Here is a 23,185-nt window from a genome sequence, read left to right on the forward strand (position 1 = left end):
GAATCCCCACGGATACTAAGGTTGGACTGTACTGAAGTCATTTGTGAACTGCAGCCATTTGCTCATGTCATTCACGCCAGTTGCTGCTTCCCTTATAAATAGCATTGATTAATGGTTCCTTACAAAATGACTTCCTTGCTTGCAAATGTATGCAAATACACAATTAAATATGAGCCGATAGTTGTCAAATCAACCAGACATTGCTTCTATTTAAAGCCGTGACAGGACCATGATTTAATAATGAATAATTAATGATCGGCAAACCCCATTAATACATGAGACAGGTAACCTTAAAATCATAATTTACATGTTAACGGGCACAACCATCTGCAACTTCTTAACAACAATTAGAGAGCCGTTTCTGTTGTTCTGCCTAAGCATTTATGGGCAGGTTCGTGTGGTCCAAAGGGTGTTCATATAATTTGTTCCTGGGGTCAAGGCAGGACATAATGTTTGAACCTTTAAAAAAAAAGGCAGATGGGTTGCCATAGCCAATCACATTGAAAATAGTGTGGGCTAATGAAGACAAAGCAGGAAGAAAATGGAGTCAAGACCAGCACACCTTGATGAGGTCACAACGCATGTCAAAGCTGGGAAGCTTATAACCTCTGATGGACTTTTCCTCTAGAAATCCATCCAATCTCCTTTTAAAGGCATCTAGGCCAGACAGCACCACCACATCCTGTGGCAAGGAGTTTCACAGCCTAATTGCACACTGGATGAAGAAAAATTTTCTTTTGTCTGTCTTAACTCTCCCAACACTCAGTTTTTGTGGATGTCCCCTGGTTCTGGTGCTGTGTGAGAAGGAAAAGAACATCCCTCCATCCACTCTATCCGTCCCCTGCATATATATTTTTGTATGTCTCATTCATGTTCCCCCCTCAGGTGCCTCTTTTCTAGACTGAAGAGCCCAAAACGCTGTAGCCTTTCCTCATAAGGAGGAGAATGTGCTTCAAGATTTCTTCCCTGGAAGAATATTTCACATGCACTAACTCTAACCCCTCTTCTTAAGAAATGTTCTCTTATCAAGCGACCAATCCATCTGATACCCTAGTTAAAGCCCCTGAAAGCCTATTTACTTCCTTTAAAAAATCCAGTTCTAAATAGTATTTGAAACATGCTGTTCAATTGTTGTTCACCTGTAACGGACAACAGGATCAGCAGATAACAGGGGAGAAACGAGGTTGCACATGTTTCATTGGTGAAATTGAATTTTCTTCTTTGCCTTCCATTCTTTTTATATCCACTTATCTCTCCATCTATTGCTTTCCTGTGTTTCCTTGTCTGTCTTTTAATACAGGAAACAGATTTCTTCACTTGATGAATGAGCACTGCCAAAACTCATATACTTTGATGCCTGAACACCCTTTTGCAGCCAGAATGAAACTGCCTCTTCCTAACAGGTGTACTTTTAAACTCAAGGAGAAATTCCAACAGTAAATGTGTGGATCGCTCAGGTGTAGTATCAAGACAGCGGCTTTGTTTGTCTGCTTGCAGACAACTTGTAAAGTTATGAATTCACTAAGCAGATGCCAACATAATGATTGGAACATTTGAAAGCGGCAGCATTTCCGTGCTTGCTATTGTGAACTTGAGAGTTTTAAAGATGTAAATGGGTGAGAGGGTAGAGGCCGAGTCTCGAGTCGAGACCCGAGTCTCTGCCCCCTTGACTCAACTCACAAATCGTAATGGGCAGATGATGCGACTCATCTAGAGCATTTCTAGAGTCATTTTTACTCTAGTTCGAGTCTTTCCGAAAAGCGAGTCATGGCATGAGTCGTGCTGTTCTGAAGAAAAAAACGGAGGTGCTGGGTGTGTGTCGGAGTTCACATTTAACACTCTCTGAATGTTCCTACCCCATCTGCCATCTGCAATGTGCTGAAGTCCTTCACCAACCATCCTTTTCATTTCATTTATATAAACTTATGCTGTGCTGTTATTTGAGTGAGTGCAGCAGTGCTAAAAGATGATTGGTTCAGTGCAACCTGAGCCACAAGTTATGAAGGTGTTTTGTCTTCTATCACAAAGAAACACCTACCCCCTGCATTGCCCACCTCCTTAGCCCCATCCCTGGGCTATCCAAGCATTTTCTTACCACAAGAACCCCCTCCCTCGTCCATTGGGCTCCTCCTTCTCCCGTCCCTCATCCTCATCTCCCCTCCCTCGTCAGGCCATCCATTCGGACCAGGGGTGCCCAAACCCCAGCCCAGGGGCCACTTGTGACCCTTGGAGGCTCCCAACCAGGCCCTCAGAGAGCCTTCAGTCTCCAATGAACCTCTGGCCCTTCAGAGACTTGCTGGAGCCCATGCTGGCCCGATTCAACTGCTCTCAGCATGAGGATGACTGTTTGACCTCTCACCTGAGCTGTCTCACCTGACGAGGGTTCCCTCCACTACTTGCTGTTTCACATCTGTGATGCAGCAGTGGCAGTGAAGGAAAGGCTGGCCTTGCTTTGAGTAAGGACTTTTATAGGCCTTGAGCTACTGCAAGACCTTCATTCATTCAAATAAGTTCCATCTCTAATAAATTCATTTATGTAAGTTTATTCAAATTTTAAATGTAAATTAATTTTTTTTTTCCTGGCCCCTGACACAATGTCAGAGAAATGATGTGGCCCTCCTGCCAAAATGTTTGGACACCCCTGATTTGGACAATCAATCAACAAGAGAGCCCGCTCCTCCCTGCCCTGGCTGCCCACTCTTTCTTCTGGTTCCTCCTTCTGGAGGAAAATATCAGAGTACAAAATACAGTGACGTCCCCCATATTTATTCACCTGTTTGAATGAAGGTGGAATGAAGGATGGATTCTCCGTTCACTACAGTTTGCATTCTTTTTTCTTAAGGATTATAGGTAGCACTAGTGACAGAGGGAGTTTAAGATTATGTAAAGGTATGTGAATTTATCAGCACGTAGAAGTGAGTCAACATATAGTTCTACATTTTGATAATATGGGACATTTGGAATGGCCTCATAGCTTAACTGTGTATAAATTGCAAGATGGTTTCTTCTTGTTTTATAACTAGCAGAGGCTAGAAACTGCCCATATCTCCTTTGTAATGAAAGATTTATAGTTATGGAAATTAACTTGACTATATCAAGATGTTTGAAGAGATTGGATTTCTCTTTTTATATCAAGATTAATAAAATAAGAAATTGAATTAGTCATGACGTGGGCCGCTTTCGAATGTCTGCCATAAGACTCAAACGTAAAAAGTAAATGTTTTATAATGGGATATTAATAGTGTCCTCGTTAAATACAAAAAAAACAACAGATGGGTGCCACCTGTATCAGGTGTTTGGAATGTGACATAAACCGCTTTGCATCCCAGAACAATATGAGATAAGGAATGTTGAAAATCATCACTAGAGAACATCCACGGTTATCTCTCGGCATGCAAAAGAGGACCATAAGAATATAAGAACATAAGAAGACCTGGATCCCTTAAAAATCATCATCATCATCATCATCATCATCATCATCATGGACAATTGTGCACACCTATCCAATCACAGTCAGTTTTAATCTCTTCAGGCCCATTGGACATGATCTAGCCAATGCTAAGCACTTTTTACCGCCCAATTCTAACCTGCCCTGGCAGGTAGGCTGGCTGGCCTGCACTGCACCCAGAGCAGGGTTGGAGCTGGCTGAGGAACAACTTGGAGCAAGTGGAAGTAATTCCTCTTACCCCGAGTAAAGTGGCAGTGAGCCAAATGGGGCTACTCAGATCTGTGCTACCTAAATAGTGCAAATCCAGTCTAAGTACTACCCCCTCGAGCCCAGTCCACCCACTGGCCCACCTGCCCCCCACTCTCCCCCCACCCCAGAATGCCCCCATTCCACCCTCCCCATACCCCCGTACCAACCCGACTTAGCTGGCACACATTTACCTGCTGCTTGCACAGTGGAGGCTGCACTTGGCCTCCGGTGGCTGGCGTATATTCATACGCTGGCCTCCCAACTCCCACTGAGGTACAAAATTGCCTTACAGCACTTTTGTGACACCCCTGAGCAGGCGCAAGTTGCTGGCCCAAGAGCACGTGTGGACTGCATTCATAATTTTGCTGATCCCACAGGGGAGGGTTAAGCACATACTCAATGTCCAAGTGGTAACAATGTGTTTCTGTCTCCAGTCACCAGTTGCCTCTTCCTCTGTAAGGTTGGTATTTATTTATTACATTATTTTCCACATGTTTATACCACCCTTCCTCCAAGGAGCTCAGGGTGGTGTCAGTAGCTCCTCCTCTACTTTTGTCCTCACAGCAACCCTGCAAGGTAGGCAAGGCTGAGCAATAATGACCAACCAAAGGTCACCCAGGAAGATTCATGGCTGAGTGGAGATTTGAACCTGGATCTTCCAGACTGAAGTCCAACTTCCAAACCATTGCATCATTCTGGGTCTCAGATTGGTAGCCAATCATATACATAATTTTTTTAAAAAGTTCCTTTGTATTGTATTTTTCACATTTCTATTTTGCCCTTCCTCCAAGGAGCTCCGGGTGGTGTACTTAACTCCTTCCCTCATTTTGTCCTCACAACAACCCTGTGAGGTAGGTCACTTAGCAGATTTTTTTTTTTAAAAAAAAACCACAACTTTCCACATGTGGATGTGCTTCAGATCATTTCCTATAGCGAAAATGTCAATGGAAGAATAGAACTGCTATCTTTGAATGAATTCTACTGGAAATATTGGCTTCCAATTACCAGGGGCCAGAATTATGGAGTGTGCTCCCCTGCCTAATGCATTACACCAGATGGAGCACAGCCTTACAGTAGTAAAAGATTTGATTGCATCCGAGTTCAGATTACCTTGAAGCTAAACTGTGGTTTGATGTCTCCTGGTCAACTCATGTACTGGGGATTGTTAATTAAAAAAAAAAAAAAAAAGTTGCCCTACTCTATTAAAGCTCCCCAAAGACTAATTATTAAAGCGCTATGGACCATCACAAACCTTCAGCAACTGAAAATCACAAAAGGACTTGCTTAGATTATGAGCCCTCAGTGCCCAGAAGATTTTTCTTCCACACTAAAGAATACGCTCAATGGGAAGCCAATTGCCTTCTCGACTGCTATTATGCCGCTGAAGGAAAGACAGGGAGAGTGGGGAATTGCTAGAAATAACATACATATTCATTAATGTTTTCAACATTATTCTTGCCAGTCAAACTCCCTAAAGGTACAAAAAGTCATCTTGTTAAGTTGCTTTGGAGGGTGGGATGTCTTCCCCAACCACCACCTCTGCTTTCATTTATCCAGGCTGTTTCTCCACCGCAGAGATATGCCACTCATTAAGCAGAATTGTTTGGGGAAGATTTGAAGGTGGGAAAAATCATCTTTAGGAACGACTGTAATTATGGAAAGTTTGGCTTTTTCTCATGATCTGACCCAGTTTCTAAGGTCAAGAAGGAATGGATTCTAAGTATGAGGTTACAAGATGATGATGATGATGATGATGATGATGATGATGATGATGTTGGTGATGATTCACAGTATTTATATATCGCTTTTCCACAAAAAATTCACAAAGCGGTTTACAGAGAAAATCAAACAAACAACTAATGGCTCCCTGTCCCAAAAGGGCTCACAATCTAAAAAGATGCAAAAGAACACCAGCAGACAGCCACTAGAAAAGACACTGCTGGGGGGAGGAGGGCCAATTACTCTCCCCCAACTAAATCAAAGAGGAGCACCCACTTGAAAACACCTCTTACCCAGTAAGCAGGGGACAAGATCTGCCAGTAAGCAGCTGCACCGCAATAGCGCTAGCCGCTACACAAAAGTGGCTAAATGAGATACACAATAAGAACAAAAGAGCGGGACGAAATATTTGTGTGAAGTATATAACACAGCGTAAAGCACTCCTGTACGGAAACTGGAAGAGCCTTTTGTAGTTGCTAACTGTGAATACTCAGCCCCATGGGAAGGGCAGGCTTGAGATTTCTTAGCATCTGAGGTAACACACCAAATGCCACTGCCCCTTACATTTGGGAAAATGTTACAGACCTGCACTTTTAACAAGCTACCATGTATATTCTTTTAACAATGATAGTCAATGGGACTTAATCCTGGGTAGGATTGCAGCCTAGGATTGTTAAAAATTTTCCTACTTGATGATGTCACTTCCGAACATGACATCACTTCCGGTGGGTCCTGATGGATTCTCATTCTAAAAAGTGGGTCCCAGTGCTAAATGTGTGAGAACCACTGGGCTAGAGTGTCTCCAATGGACTTTCTGTTCTGTTCTGCTCAACCTTTTCAAGGAAGAGTCAGAGGAAGAAGAAGGGAGGGAGGTGCCAATCTAATACCTGGGGCAATTGCCTCTGAGCCCATTCCTAACAAAGACTCGTGGAAGGCTTGAGGATGGCGGACATGATACATAGCATACACAACAAGGCCACGTGCATGTGGCTGGTGGCTACATGTGCAGGCCAGAGGAGAGGCCTCCTGCTGGCAAGGTGGTGATGGGGGTGGGAGGGAAAGGAATGGGGCAGGGAGAGGGAGGAACAGGGGAGTGTTTGGGTGGGGAGGGAGCAGGAAGGAAGTGGAATGGGGGAAGAAGGGATGAATCCTGGAGGCTCCAGTGTGCATCAGGATCCTATCCTCATTCCCTCTTTTCTTCCTTCTCCCTTAGTCTCTTTGGTTCTGTGCCAGGAAAATGGCTCAAACAGATCTGGAAACACTTTCCAGCAGTGCAGGCTTGTCCCAGGGTAAGGAAACAAAAGTTCCCTTACCATAAAGAGTCCTCTATGACTGCCTCCCCACCATACAATACAGCTCATGTTCCATGGTGCAGTTGCATCGGCAGGGAGGTCTAGTTAGGATCGGGTCAGTCCGTCCAATCATGTGACTCAGGTCCCAATCCTATCCCACTTTCCAGTGCCAGTGCAGCTGTGCCAATGGGGCTGGCGCTCCATTCTGGGGTACAGGGACAGTCACAGAGGCCTCCACAAGGTATGGGAACATTTGTTCCCTTACCTTGGGGCTGCACTGCAGCTGCACCGGTGCCCGGTGCCGGAAAGTTGGGTAGGATTGGGCCCTCAGCCAGCCTGCCAACTGACATGCCTATTTTTATTTTTCACATTTTTATAGTGCCCTTCCTCCAAAGAGCTCAGGGTGGTGCACACAGCTGCTCCCCTCCTTTTGTCCTCACAACAACCCTGTGAGGTAAGTGAGGCTGAGTGAAAGTGACTGGCCCAAGGTCACCCAGGAAGCTTTGCGGCTGAGGGGGAATTTGAATCCAGATCTTCCAGGTCTAAGTCCACCTCCCAAACCACTACACCACCCTGGCTCTCATGCAACTCCATCAGGGTGGCAGCAATCCTAAAGAAGAATCCTAAAGAAGAATCATGTGATGGGCATTAGGTGGGGTCACTGGGCAGGCCTGCCTAAAGCATCTAAAAGAATGAAATTTCTCTGGGCAACCCATGTGGGAGCCTATTGTATAAGAATAAAAAAAAACAAGCACACCCTAAACACCCGAAATTGTCTGAAGAACTTCAAATGTGCTCGATGGGAGAGAAACCTATCTATCCTCCCATTCTAGAGACTTCAGTAGTGATGTTCTGCCAAGTCAAATCATTTCAGAGGACCCAAAAAATAATCACACACTGATCCATTGTCATAAAGATGTCAAATAAATTGTACTTTGCTTGCAGAGGATTATTTAGCAGGAAATTAGATTCCTATAGCTCTTCCTCGTCAGTTCGGCAGTTGACAGCCTTCTTCCAGATTACAAGGCTAGTAATTTCCATAAAAGCCCTCTATTATCAGCAGAGCATCATCCTTATAAGTGAAGAAAAGGAGGCTGGTAAATCATTATATTTTGTTCTGTATATTTTAGGTCATCATCCTCATCTACAATGAGTTAAATCCACCGAGCTGAAGAGTGGCAATGGCAGGAAAAAAACGTGTGTGAGAGATAAATGTGTGAATACATAGCATTTTGACTACAGGAAGGATATCAGTCATGGCTGCAGCCCCAATATAAGGAGACAAGCATGTTTGGGAAATATATTCACTCTTCATGGAATAAGTTCCTTCTTTTTTTGGCAATGGCTCACACCGTTTGAGATATGGTGTGAAAAGCAATTTGTGAAAAACAGGTGCCCCCAGTATCTGCAGGGGATACATTCGTGTCCTCCCAGTGGATACCACAAACCATGGACAAGGGGGAACCCTATCTCTGCAGCTACCCACACCCCATTACAGGAAGCAGGAACATTCACTCTCCTTTCTAGCCTGTCTGCTTGCTTGTCTATTCAAGCAACAAACATACAGTAATTGCAAGAGACTGTGTGCCTACTTGTTTGGTTAAAGGAATAGGCATTTTGTGAGATGGTATTGAACATAAAGGTAATGGGTGTGGGGGTGTGGGAAACCACAGATACTGGATCCGCAGATACCGGGGACACCTGAGTTGTTGGGAGGCATAGAACAACATGTTCAAATTGCACCATAATCAGTCCAACCCTCCCTTCCCTTGGGGTGCACGTTCAAATGTGTTAGTCGCAAAAAGTAATACAGTGGGAGGGAATGGCGTCTGATTTTGAAGCAAGTGTTGAAAATTGCTGAAAAACTTATCCAGGTTCTGCAGCACTGTTTCTGGGGCAATGGTCTGTAGTAACGAACTGTCTTTTCCTCTTCCTCCGTCGTCTCTACCAATTCATTACTACAGACAGTTGCCCCTGAAACAGAGCCACAGAACCAAGAAGAGTTGCAGAATCCAGACACAACTCCCGGAAGCTGGAAGTGACATCATAAGAGGTGAAGACCATGGAAAAGACCATAGAATTCAGTGCTCCATGAGAAGAAAAACACTGAACATTGCTAAGATTAAAACAACAACAACAACAACAACAAGCAACACAATGTGAGGGGAGGTTAACATAAAGCTCCAGCTACTGAGAATTAAAGAGCCTCCGTTTTGCTGTCACAAACTACATAAGATGACAAGGAATGTATATTTATAAGTGTTTTTTTGGATCAGATCTGATTAGTTTTCATGCAGAGTTTCAACAGTAAAAACAGCTTGTCCTCAAACACAGAAAGTGCTATACCAAGATCATCACACTGAGGGGGATGATTCAATGACCACTTACCGGAGAGTAGTTCCAATGAACCAGCAGGGAAAGGGGTCACTGAATGACTCCATTAAAGCCATGCTTTTTCAAACAATAAAGGAGGAATACAAAGAGTTTTACCTCCACACCGTGTCTTTAAATGTTAACCATGGATTGGTCAATATATTTCAGACATTGGTTGAAGGGATTTTTAACCCACCCTTCAGAATTGCTATTCCAAGGGCAGCTAAGCACTATAGCAAAATGCTAACAAAGTAATAAATCAAATACTAAAATTATATAGAAAATAAAAGCAGCAAGGCAATAAAAAGCAGAGCAGGAGGATAACACGTTACAAAAAGGACTACTGTTTTCAGAAAACCTAGGACAAATAAGTTCAGATATCAAAAGAGATCACAGTGGATGCTAAGTTGGATGCCTTGACTGCTAGTTTTCTATAGACAGGGATATTGATGTACAGATGAGCATTTGGCCACATCATCCTTCACCTTCATCCTGAAGTGGTACTGCTAAAACACCTCACTGGGAACTAGCCAGTAAATAATCTCTTTAAAACAGGGATGTCAAACATAAGGCCCACAGGCTGGATGTGGCCCTCAAAAGCTCATTCAAGGCTGGATCTGGCCCTTGGGCCCTCCCAGCATCACCATCAGCTGCCAAGCTGTGCTGAAAGGGCAGCCCACGTGATTGGGCTCTTCCATATCTTGAAAATATGATCAAGATTTACATATTTTATTATCTGTTATTTGCAGCTAATGAGTTCCTAAGTGAGAAAAAGGGGCTCACTTCGGGTCACGACCTGCTTAATGACATCACTTCTGGCATAATGACATCACTTTCGGCCCTCAGCGGGCATCATGAATGCTATTCAGCCCGCTGTATGAAATGAGTTTGACACCCTTCTTTAGAATATCCTTCAGGCATTATGTGACATCTTTATCTAATGAGAAGACACACTGGTAATCGAGGGGCTTGTGGAGGGTAAGGGAAAATTTTTTCCCTTACCTCTCCCAAGCCCCTCAATCTCCCCCCCCCCTCAATAACTGCACTGCTTTTTTTGGCACAGCTGCATGTTATAGTGGGGGAAAGGATGTGATTGGGCTGTTAATCATTCTTATTTTACTCCCTGAAACTTTTGTTTTCATTCTTTTCAATGCAGCCCCCATAACCCATTTGCTTCAGGAAGTATGCCAGGAACCAATCACTCCATTTCAGTTATTAAAGTTTGCAAGAACTACCACCTGGGAATCTGCCTTCAGTTTGTGGTTAAATGTAGCATACTCCTATTTGTGGGCAATTTCATCTTTTTTATTAGGCCCCCTAAGAGAATCAGGAAAGTTATATATATTTCTAATTACTCTTTTGGAACTCATGGGCACTAAAAATTCTTTCTGAAGTAAGATAGATCAGGCTATAAGTTTCTAATGGCAACATCAGAGCTAACATTTAGATCCTAAATAAGCGGTCTCACTTTAATGTATCTCATTCATAGCTGGCATAGTAAATTGAGACCTTTAGCTCAGTTTGGCTATTTGGTATTTTCCATTCATGTCTTTGTTTGTACACAGATATCTCTGTTGAGCATTCAGATGTCAGAATGAAATGTGCTCTGTATGTCCATGACACCATTCTCTGTTTCAAGTTTCAACATCAGCTCAGATCCCATCCCTGTTTCCAAGGGGAAGCAAAACAGATCGTATTGCACTACCTGCCATGAATATTGAGATACCAAAATGAACACTGATATGGCAAGTAAGTAAGTAAATAGGGCTGCAATCCTAATCTCACTTTCCTGGGAGTAAGTCCCATTGAACACAATAGGACTTACTTCTGAGTAGACCTCGTTAGGATTATGCCCTAAGTAACAGCCCAATCCTATCCACACTTTCCTGAAAGTAAGCCCCATTGACTCTGATGGGACTTACTTACGTCTTAGCAACAGGCATAGGATTGGACTCTAAGTAAGTAAGTAAATAAATACATACATTTTATTTCTCTAGGCAAGAAGTAAAAAAAGTGTCATGTTGTTACACAAAAAAGTTTTGTATTTCAGAATATTCCTTATTTCACAATTGTGGATAAGGAGTACTGGTACTAATATAAGGCTTCTCTGGAGCCCTCAGGAGTTGAGAAGATTATAATGTGACACTTTCTTCTGTGTCATGAGGATTATCTTTCTCGGCTTCACTCATCTCCAACTGCCGTTATAAGTCAATGTCAGTTGAAAAAGCCACATTGCAGGATGGTTTTATTTACACAGTCACTATAAACCACCACCTGGTGCTTTGCATAAACTACATGGTAAATCAAGGCAAGTCTACCATGTTATTTCACAATAACACAGTAAATAACCAGCATCAGCATCATAAATCAGACTCTCTCCATTGGCAGGGGTGTCAGTAATGGCATTCCAGAGATGGGGGAAAGCCTTTCTGGTTTCGACTGTGAACTCATTGTTGAGCATTCAGGTTTGACTGCCTAATGATAATATTTCCAAATGCTCATTGAAAATACGCTGGAATAAGACTGGGAGATGAATAGCTTACAGTAAATATTTGATAGTAATTTGAATCCAAGAATACTTTGGTTTGTCTGATTTGGAAATAAATCTGTGGATGGAGCGCATCAGTGTTTAACCATGATGGTCTTCATTGAGCACTTCTGCACAGGACACATAGGATTTCAGCAGAGTGGATGAGGAAATACCAGGCAAGTGAGGGGTGGCTAATGAAGAAACACACAGTAAAGGGGACAAGTTGGACTTGAAAGGGGAAGGGAGGGTGGATATAGAGCAGAGAAGCAAGCGGGGAGGATGGAAAGAAAGAACAAGCATGAGGGAGGAGCAGGAAGGAATGGGAGAGGCAACTCTCATCTAGAGCAGAAGGAACTTGATCTATGCCTGGGTCATAAATATTTATATAGAGCTTTCTGAGTGTGAAAAGTCGTTCATATAGATCATCTTGATTTAAGCCTAACAACAACCCTGTACGGTAAGTATTGTAATCCCCATTTTGCAGTTGAGTGACTGAGGCTCAGAGGGAGTAGTGTGCCTAAGGCTACCTCATCGCATGATAGAGGTGAGATTTAATTAGGGAAGCACTGATTCGGTTTAGCTTACTGCACTAGCTCCAACTGCAGAGAAGCACTAAGGTATTTGCATCCTGGAAGATTGTGTCCTGGTCAAATGTGGCCCGGTCAGTGGTGTCCCTGGAAATTTGCAGGCAAACCTCCTGCCAACTTTTCCACCACCTTCTGTCTTTATTCATCAATAGTTCTCTTGCCAGCTTCTCTTCTTCTGCACATGGAGCCACCGTACCTTGACCACCATGCATGGGGGGGGGGGCATTAGAGTGTAGCCATATAATGTATTCATGTTTTCACAGTGTGAGACACCCTCAGCACACATGGTCTTTGGAGATCCACTTCTACCAGCCTTTGTTTTAAGCTTGCATTCCATTATGACAGCTACCTTTTTATGGTGTTATTGAAAAACCCCTTTTTATAAAGGTTCCAATCCACATATCAATCAAACGAAAGACAGGAAGGTGCTCTTGGCAGAGAGCCACTGCTAACCTGAACTCCCTAAAGAATTTAGGTGCATTATATGAGTTCTTGCAAACATACATTGTCCTCATTTTTGGTCCTCGAATCTAGAGTTCCAAGCATACAGCTGAAACAGTTTAGCTTTAAAAAGTCACAATGACATGGCTACTTGTGGAGCTGTTAAACTTAAGGAATGAGATTGGCAAAGAATCCTTTGCACAAGTAAAATAAGGCAAATGCTGAGCAATTCAAAGGTAGAAGATACAAATTCCTATCTTGCTCATGGTTTTTCTATTGCAGTCCTAGGAAGATAAGTTAATCCACAACACTGTACATTTCATAAAATCATAATGCTTTGAAAAATGTTGCATCCTGAGATGTGTTATCTTTCTGCAGACTTGGTGAATGCTACGTGTGTTTCTACCAAAGGGAAATCTTTTTTTTTCTGTCTCTCTTGTCCCCACTTTCAGATTTTGCAAACCTCTGACAAATTATTTGTTATCATCAATACGGTTTGATCGGCCAGGGATGATGCAGCCAAGAGAAAGCCGTTTCATGCTGACGAGTTTTTGGAAGCATTTAAGACACGATGGCTGCAGTAAGCAAAAAACAACAACAAACAAAATGCATAGATTGCAAAGTCCTGAAATCCAAGTTTGTGAATAATGCAGAAGTTTTGGGTGTTTCTGTTTTTATGGTGGAACCAAACTGTAAAAGTTTGAACTTCATTCCAGTCAGCTATAAGAGTGCTTTCGAGACTGCATTCTGGGGAATTTTGGTTGCTCCAAACCTTATCAAGGGCTTTTTAGGGGCAAGCTGCATATAATACCCACAGGTCAGTGGTGGACTTATTCCACCCTACTTCCAGGGCAAAGGTCCTTGATGCCGCCCCTGTGAGATCCCCCCCATGCACAGCTGCCCCCCTATCTTCTAAGTGTGACAGAGTCTCACACAACTGTAGGACTGACTGGGGAAGCCTTCTAAAGCTTCCACACGGTCTTAAATTGTGCTTCCGGAAAACTGGGTCAGTTTCTGACTGGGTCAGGAGCCTCAGGACCCAATCCAGCTTTCCAGCTTTCTAGCACTGGTGTAGCCCCAATGCAGCCCTGCGGTAAGGGAACACATGTTCCCATACCTTGAGAAGGCCTCTGTGACTGCCTCCCACCATAGGATGCAGTATGCACCCCACTGGCACAACTGCACCAGCATTGGAAAATTGGATAGGATTGGGCCCTCAGTGAGGCTTCCTGCACAGTCCTAGAGTCGTGCAGACCCAGTGCACAGGGTATTTGCCCCGTTTGCCCAGCGTTAGGTCTGCTGCTGCCGCAGGTAACTTTTGTATGTAACTTTGCCCTTTGAAACTTTTTTATTTTTAATGAAAAGCTGTAGGAGGCTGCAATGTTGACTTGACAACTAGCAGAAGGAGACCAGATTAGCCTTCACCCATCTGGCCTTCCGCTCAGAAGGAGCAATGTCTCAGCCTGCTAAGAACTAAGAAAGATCCTGAGAGTGTTCTAATTCAGCCCTAGTTTCAACATAAGAACATAAGAACAGCCCCACTGGATCAGGCCATAGGCCCATCTAGTCCAGCTTCCTGTATCTCACAGCAGCCCACCAAATGCCCCAGGGAGCACACCAGATAACAAGAGACCTCTTCCTGGTGCCCTCCCTTGCATCTGGCATTCTGACATAGCCCATTTCTAAAATCAGGAGGTCGCACATACACATCATGGCTTGTACCCCGTAATGGATTTTTCCTCCAGAAACTTGTCCAATCCCCTTTTAAAGGCATCTAGGCTAGACGCCAGCACCACATCCTGCGGCAAGGAGTTCCACAGACCGACCACACGCTGAGTAAAGAAATATTTTATTTTGTCTGTTCTAACTTTCCCAACACTCAATTTTAGTGGATGTCCCCTGGTTCTGGTATTATGTGAGAGTGTAAAAAGCATCTCCCTATCTACTTTGTCCATCCCCTGCATAATTTTGTATGTCTCAACGAGTAACAGCAAAACATTCCCTAACTGGTTTCATTGTCATCAGATTGTAAGATTACACAGGCCAGCACACATTTTGCTTCCTTAAACATTATACCAATTCCTGGGTATATTTAGGGTGCTGATTCCAAAAATGGCATCTGTTTTGCCCTATCACCTCTAGTTTTGGAGATATAGTTTAGCCTCTTTAGTGAATGGTTCAAGCAGCTTCCTCCTGAGGAAGACTACACCATGGCTACCTCATGAGGAAGCTGCTTGAACCATTCACTAATGAGGTGATACTGTATCTCCAAAACTAGATGTGATAGGACAAAACGGATGCCATTTTTGGAATTAGCACCCCAAATTCATATCAAACCACCATAAAGTTTGGGAAAAACTTTTCTGACCCTCAATTTTGTAGGCCTGTGTAATGTTTCAGCAAGTGAGAGTAGAATGGTGATAGGATGGTAACTGAGAGCCAGTATGGCATAGTGGTTTGGGAGCTGGAATTGAATCAGGAAAATCCAGATTCAAATTCCTGTTCAGCCATGAAGCTTCCTGGGTGACCTTGGGCCAGTCACTATCTCTCATCTCCACTGATATCACAGGGTCATTGTGAAGACAAAAGGAGGGGAGGAACCATGTACACCACCCTGAACTCCTTGAAGGAAGGGCGGTATAGCAATGTGGAAAAAATAAATAAAAATAATAGTACAGGTTGAGTATCCCTTATTCAGACCGCTTGGGACAGGAAGGTGTCTGGATTTTGGATTTTGAAATAATTGCATAAATATAAGGAGAAATGCTTGCTCCTTTTTCTGTTACCCAAATGGGTGTCTGCTGGCCTCTGACATTTTTCAATAATTTCTCTGCAGGTACACACCACAGAGTAGAAAATAGAACTTATGCCCTGTACCGGTACTGTACATGGGAACGAGCACAAGACCTTCTAGGGTTCACACTATGGAAAGTTTTAAAAAAAAGTCTTGGACAAAATTGTCTGGATTTCAGAATAGTCTGGATTTGGGGTGTCCAGATAAGGGGTGATCTAGCTGTGGTCCCATGCCTACACAGCAGTTACTACACTGTAGTTGAAAGTGACCAGAACTCTCTAGTGGTCAGTGACTCCCACTTCTCTAGTAGCTTCAGAAAAGTAGATGAAAAACATGGCATTCTGCTCAGAGCAAACTATATATTTGAACTTTATCCTTCCTGTGTATTGTGAAGCCAAGGGTTGGGGAACCCTGCAAGAGGAGGGTGATAATGTTAGGGCAGCTGAACCCAGCACCTGGGCTGCTGGAAGTGGCTCTGCTCTGGGCTGCACAACTGTTACCCTGCACATGCCCAATCTTGTCTGATCTTGGAAGCTAAGCAGAGTCAGGCCTGGTTAGTACTTAGATGGGAGACCGTTTGGGAATACCGGGTGCTGTAGGCTTATACCATAGTCTTTTGAGACTGAAGGTTGCCAATCACTCAGTGTCTGGCAGGAGAGTTGGGTGGGAGGGGAATGACATCAGTATACACCAGAATCCTATCCCCATTTCCTCTTCTTATCCCTTACTCTCCTCAGTTCTGCACCAGCAAAATGGCTTGCACAGATCCAAGGAAACCCATTCAAGCAGTAGAGCTCTGCCCTTGGGTCAGGGAATAAAAATTCCCTTACCTTGAGGAGACCTCAATGACTGCCGCCCCCCCTGGGATACAGTGTACACTTCATTGGCATGACTGTATCAGCAGGGGGGAGTTTTAATTAGGATCGGGCACAACTCTTGCACATGACTACAGCAACTCACTAAGCAATAGTCCGTCAGCGACATTCAATTCCTGCCAGAGTTAGCTATGACAACAGAAGTAGTGGAATGTTTAATGAATTACATTCCATGAGTTTAATGACACTTACAGCAACGATATTGTACATATGTACTCAAAAGTCTGTCCCGTTATCTTCAATAGAGGTCCTTAATAAGTGCATTTAGGATTCCAGTCCTAGTTGTGACTAACTTTCTCAGGAGCACAGGCCACAATATAGATACGCTTAAAATCTACTGTTTTCCATGGGATTAAAGTACTGGGTCCCCAATGTGGAAGCAGCCCAGAAGCTCATTCCGACGATAGCAATTGCTGATAAAATTTAAACTGCTGATTTAATTTTTATCATTAAAAAATGCCCTACACTGCACTGTGTGTCATTCACATGCAAATTATACATGTGAGAGTAGCCCAGGTAATCTGAAGAAGCACCTTCTTCCAGATGTCCCTCCTTCCTTTGAGATTTGAGAGTTTCTGGGAGAGACAGCCAATTTCAGCAGAATCCTTTGTCATTGGGAAGACTTCAACCATGAAGTACGCATCATACTTGTCTGGGATGTCATGTGGCCCTTCTAGAATGATCCTCACTTCAAGAAAGGCAAAGCTACTGCAGTCAGACGTCTCAAAAATTCTGGTGGGTTAAAAAGATCTAAAAATAGAGAAAAATAGGGGGGGGGGAATCAGGGATTTATTTTTTATTTTTGTCAAAGGGCCCAATCCTATCCAATTTTTCAGTGTCGGTGCAGCCATGCCAGTGGGGCATGAACTGCATCCTGTGGGGGGGGGGGGGAAGTCACAGAGGCCTCCTTAAGGTACGGGAACATTTGTTTCCTTACCTTGGGGTTGCACTGAGGCTGCCGGAAAATTGGATAGGATTGCCCATACACAAATGGGCAAATGTGTACACAAAATGTTACACAAAAAAGTGACTTTTGGGCTTTCCGTAGGGGATTGTAACATCTACATCATTTCAGAATCTACCCTAATGTTGCATTAGATTTTGGCAGAAGAATTTTTGGAAGGTAATTCACTTACTAATTGTGTGTGTGTGTGTGTGTGTGTGTGTGTGTGTGTGTGTGGAAAGACTACACAGAAAAGCATAAACTATGTAACTATATTTCTAGAGTGCCATCTACCCATCAGGTAATTTCCTAAAACAATAATTTCTGCTTTATTAATCACAGTGAACACACCGCGATTCAACCGGTGTAAATCAGCATAACTCAATTACTTCACTGTCAATTTCTGCTCATCAACTGAGAATTTAGACTTCCATGTTTAATGCCTCGAAGAAAATAAACGTAACTTTATTTCAGCGAAGAGCTGCTATAAACTGCATTAAAAACAGTGCAAGTTTCCACATCAATCTCCTAATGCTGTTTTTTTTTTTAAGCTGCAAACCCAATGAGATAATGGGTGTTGGTGTCCCTCCCCCTCTTCTGCAGTTGTCTGTCATCACTCTCAATGACACCACACACTTTAGATGAGCTGAACCGCTGTTGACAATGTGGCAAGAGGAAATCTTGAGCCTGAAATAGATCTGCACTTGTAGGCCTCTTTGGTAATGACTAGAGACTTAATTAAAATTAATTAAAATTAAAATTGATTAGTTAATTGAATTAATGTTTAAATAGGAGCTCTTACAGCATTTAGGGAAGACAGCCGCAGTGTAATCTCCCCATTGTTTTTGGCTTGCCTGGGATTTCTCCCATTTCTCACTGGGCGCATTTCTTTGTTGCGCGCATAGATTAATGAAGTGACATTTCCCATTGTGTTTTATTTTAAGCGAGCATGAGACAGCGGGATTTAACACCTAATATATTCTGATGACTCCCTGTGCTGTTTTGATAACGTTTTGTATTCTTCATCAACTACCCATTTGTCTTTATTTGCTCGGAGCTTCCAGAAACTTTCAAGAGGGCAGAACAAATCCAATGTTCCAATGTCATTTCACGACCCATGGAAAAAAAAGACAAAATTCCCAAGACATCCACAACTTTAACCAACAAGTGTACTCGATTTGCAAATTGCTCATATACAACACCAGCGATTCCATACAGCACATCTATCCCATTTTCCTTTTTCCCTTAAGCCCTTTCGTTGCAAGTCTGTATTAAACCCATAGGACCAGTAGCGTGGTAAGTACTGCAAGTGCCCAGTGGCATTGCTAGGGGGGTGCGCCAACACTGGGTGATGTGCACGGGGGGGTGACACCACTATTTGTCAAAAAAATTTTAATTTTGGTATTTTCGAATAATACCATCATGTTATATATCAATCAATGCGTAATTTCATGCAGAATGCAATGAAACAAACCACATTGAAATATATCTATTCTATCAAAGTTATAGACAAAAAGCAGAGGGTGGGGCGATGGTACATCACCACAACCACTACCCGGGGCATTGCATGGGAGGATGTCCATCATAAGGGTGATGCTCTGGCCTCCTGCACAGGGTGATGCAAACCCTAGTGACGCCACTTCAGGTGCCACAATGCACTGTGTAACTAGCACCTCCCACTCGCCATCAGAGCCATTCAGGGCAGCAACTGCAATGTAAGTGACTAAGAGACCATTTACCTTAAGGAGACCTCTCCAATTGCCCCACCATAGGATGAGGCCTGTGCCTCCTTGGCAGAATTGCATCAGCAGGGGGGAGATGGCTAAGATTGGAATGTATGAGTCACTGTACACACTCAACAGTTGCCTATATTGGCATTTTGGTTAAATGCGTGCATTTAAATTTGATCAAAGGAAGTCGATCAATCAACTCAACTTTCTTTAATCAGTGAAGGGAAGGCAGTAGAGAACGAATGATCGAAAAGGCAACAGAATGGCAGAGTTGTAATTACACATACCTTTAGATCCACACAATATGTACTGTGTAACTAAACTAAACTGTGTGTGTTTCCAGGGGAAGGTTTATTTCAGGACATTTAACGTGAAGAGTAAATCTGCAGCCACCAGCCATCATTTAGACAGCATATTTAAGAGGCTCCTGGCAGAGAGTTATTAACTCTCAATGTATGTATATATTTCACCTGCATTCCGGTTCAATAAGCAATCAATACCCTTGATTAAGTAATTGGCTCAAATCGACAAATGTAATGGCTATTATCATAGCCAGCGTTACCGAAGGCCACTTCCCAGACAATAAAAGCAAAAGCCTAGTGAGGTTCCCAAAATTGCAACACCTGCTTGTTTTCTTCATTAAACTTTATGTATAGCCAACAACCATATTGTGACAGCTTTTCTTTTTAATTCCAAAAAAGAAAGTTATTAATATTTATGTACTTTCATTATTGCTGAAAAGCATACATCTTCTCAGTGGTCAGAGAAGGTTGTTTGCAAACTCCAGGAGCTGCAACAAAGGTTCATTCATTATTAATCCGACTCATAAATTCTCATCCCATCCAAAATTGCCTTAAACAATATCTGCTTAAGCAGATTCTGCATCCTTGTCCCTGCTGCTAAGAAAGTTCTGGACAACACCTAGGTGCCATCAATTTTGATGGAAAGATGCCTTGCTGTCCCCTCCCTCACTTCTCTCAGTAAATGATAGAGATTTATAGCCTCAAGCTACCTGGATATTTTATTATGCAACCATCTCAAAAATAAAATTGACAGTGAGTGAATAGGAAAATAACAGGCATTTTTTTTAAAAAAAGAATTGTTTAAATGATATGCTTATCATTCAATTTTAAACAGTAAGAGTCCTGAAACTGAGTTCTACTCATCAATGTTTATGTGGTGGCCAATAATTTCTAAATTATGGTTTGAGTCTTAAAATTGGGGTCACAGAAGCTGTGCTGCTGGTGAAACAGGTGGCTGCTGGCAGATAAATAAATTCTTGCCAAATATGACCTATTTGCCAATCACGAGATACTCCATCCTTCCTTCAATGAGTGCAGTGTTTAGGAAGTTATCCCATGTCATCCTCTGACAATTCTGCAGGGTAGGTGAGGTTGATGTGCCCAAGAGATAAACTCAGTGAGCTTTAAGGCCAAACGGGGATTTGAACCTGCATTTATTGGGGTCAAATCAAACATGCATGTCACCTTTTTTTAAAAAAATGTATCATTACACATTATAATCAATACTATGGCTAAAATACATTTACTGTGCATCCAACACAGACATTCTCAAAGTGGTTTGAGCAAATCCAGAGCAAATGAACAAGAAGATGTTTCCCTGATCCAAAGGGACTCACAATCTTTTAAAGACACAAGGGGAGCACTAACAGCCACAAGGAAAGAATGACACTGGAGAACAGGAGCAGTTGTTCTCTCCATTGCTAAATATAGGAGAGCCACCACAGTTAAAGGACCTTCTTTGAATGAATATATTTGACCGGATATATTCAATTCAATTGGATTGAATTGAATATATTCAACCCTATTGGTTGAATTCAACCCTATTTTATTGAATATATATGACTAGGCTGTCAATAGCCCTAAGGTTATTTAGGAGCCATCTGTGTAGAAATAAATACTTACAACCAATGATAATGCTTTGGCACAAATATGTACCTATGGAGGAGGAAGGGGGAACTGCAGTGGTAATTTTGAACATACCAGATGAGTTAATAGCACAGATGAAATGATGCTGGTAGCATTTCATACTGGGGCTGTTCCATTTCATTTATAGTGCTCTTCTATTACGACAGCCAGCCAGCAGGTTCAATCTTTACCTGCTGAATTTCCTATTTTGCTTACATGCACTTGAGGTCAGAAGTGAAGAAAAGGCAGCTGGATTATTATTATAACCAAGCAAAGATGGATGTACCCGGCAAAACCTTGGGAGCATAAATAAATGCCAGAAAGCATTTTGCTTTGTTTCATTTTCCAATTGCAGGTACACCTAACAGAAAGCCAAGTTAGCAGCCAAGTTATCTCAACCTCCATCATTACAGCAATAATAATGAGACGCTGAACTTCAAAGCATTAGCCTGAGCAGCTGGCAAGACAAAGGAATAAAATGCAATAGCCAACTCAAACTGTATTTGAAGGCACTCACTGCAGAACAAATAACCTGCTTTAGGAGGTGACTTTGCAGATTCAGGCAATAATGAATTCCGGGCCTGGGAAGACATCTAGACAATAGCAGTTATATTTTGCTCCTTTTACAAACAAGGAGCTGCTACTCCAATGATTTTGAAGGCTTTATCCTCTGGACTGTTGTTGACAAATAAAGCATACAGGATATTGAAGAATGCCGACCCTCATGAATGAGGAAAATGGGGTTAAAAGCAGATATACTTGGGTTCAACCTGGCTTTTGAGCAGCCAACATTAAAGAATTGAACTGTCTGAGGGTATCGTTGTATCAAATAAGAGACTATTTGAAGAAGAGCTCTTTTTATCAAAACAGGACCAATACTGGAGGTCTGTCTCTAGCAAAACCCAGCTTTCCTGCAGGATACTCGTAAGAACATAAGAACAACCCCACTGGATCAGGCCACAGGCCCATCTAGTCCAGCTTCCTGTATCTCACAGTGGCCCACCAATGCCTTAGGGAGCACACAAAGCAACAAGAGACCTGCATCCTGCTGCCCTCCCTTGTATCTGGCATTCTGAGGCAACCCAGTCAAGACACTCAGGTCTTCCATACACTTGTGGTGTGAAGTTTATTTTATTTTTCACATTTTTATGCTGCCCTTCCTCCAAGGTGTACGTAGTCCCTCCCTTCCTTTGGTCCTCACAACAACCCTATGATGTAGGTTAGGCTGAGAGATAGTGATTGGCCCAATTCATCCAGGAAGCTTCATGGCTGAGCAGGAATTTGAACCTGGATCTTCCAGGTCTATGTCCAATTCCCAAACCACTACACCATCCTGGCTTTTTGTAGTCTTTTTGCATAGTCTACAACTTTTTGCAAAATTTTGCATACTCTGAATTTTGCAAAGTTTTTCTAGCAATGTTGTGCTTTGGGCAGTTAATATTATTAAGCATTGTTGTTAAAACAAGTTGTTTTAAGTGTATTAAGTGAATCTATGTGCATAATGTATGTCAAGCATGTGTCTGCAAGAGGTTTGTATGAAATATCTTCCTGATATAGTGTGTGTGTGTGTGTGTGTGTGTAAAAGATATAAGTGCTTTAAGCATTCTGCTTTTGTGGCCTTGTAAAGTCCCATGAATAGATGAGGCTGCCGTAAGAAGTCCAGCCATTATTCTATCTGGATTCATGGCAGGAGGTCTGGCTCAGTTGGTAGAACTGCCGCCTTGTATTCCTGAAGATCTGAGGCTGCCAGTTCGAAACAACAGGAAGTATCCGAGAACTGATGACATGGTGATATACTGATGAGCTGACCCTTGGTGGCAGAGAGGAGTTACCGTCAAGTGGAGTGTAGGAGGCGAAGGGCCAGAGAGAGGTCAGACGGGGAAGGAATCCAGCTGGAAGGAGGAGTTCTATGAAAGACTAGAACTATTCATCCCTGAATAGTTTACAAATCCTGTAGGGATTTGTAAAAATCCCTACAGGGATTTAGAACAGCCTGCCTATGAAAACCGCCTTGGATTAAAGTCTGAGGAGAAATCTGACGACCAAAGAAAGGCGGTATATAAATACCTGTATAAATAAATAAATAATCGGATCGGATGTCCACCCAAGATTGGATGTCCACCCAGGCTCCTCAGTATCATCAGATCCTTCCACAAGGACATGAAGGGCACTGTTGTCTTCGATGGCTCCACATCAGACCCCTTTGACATCCGAAGTGGCGTGAAGCAGGGCTGTGTTCTTGCACCAACCTTGTTTGGGATTTTCTTCGCTGTCCT

Source organism: Tiliqua scincoides, chromosome 6 (genome assembly GCF_035046505.1).
Source record: "Tiliqua scincoides isolate rTilSci1 chromosome 6, rTilSci1.hap2, whole genome shotgun sequence".
NCBI lineage: Eukaryota > Metazoa > Chordata > Lepidosauria > Squamata > Scincidae > Tiliqua > Tiliqua scincoides.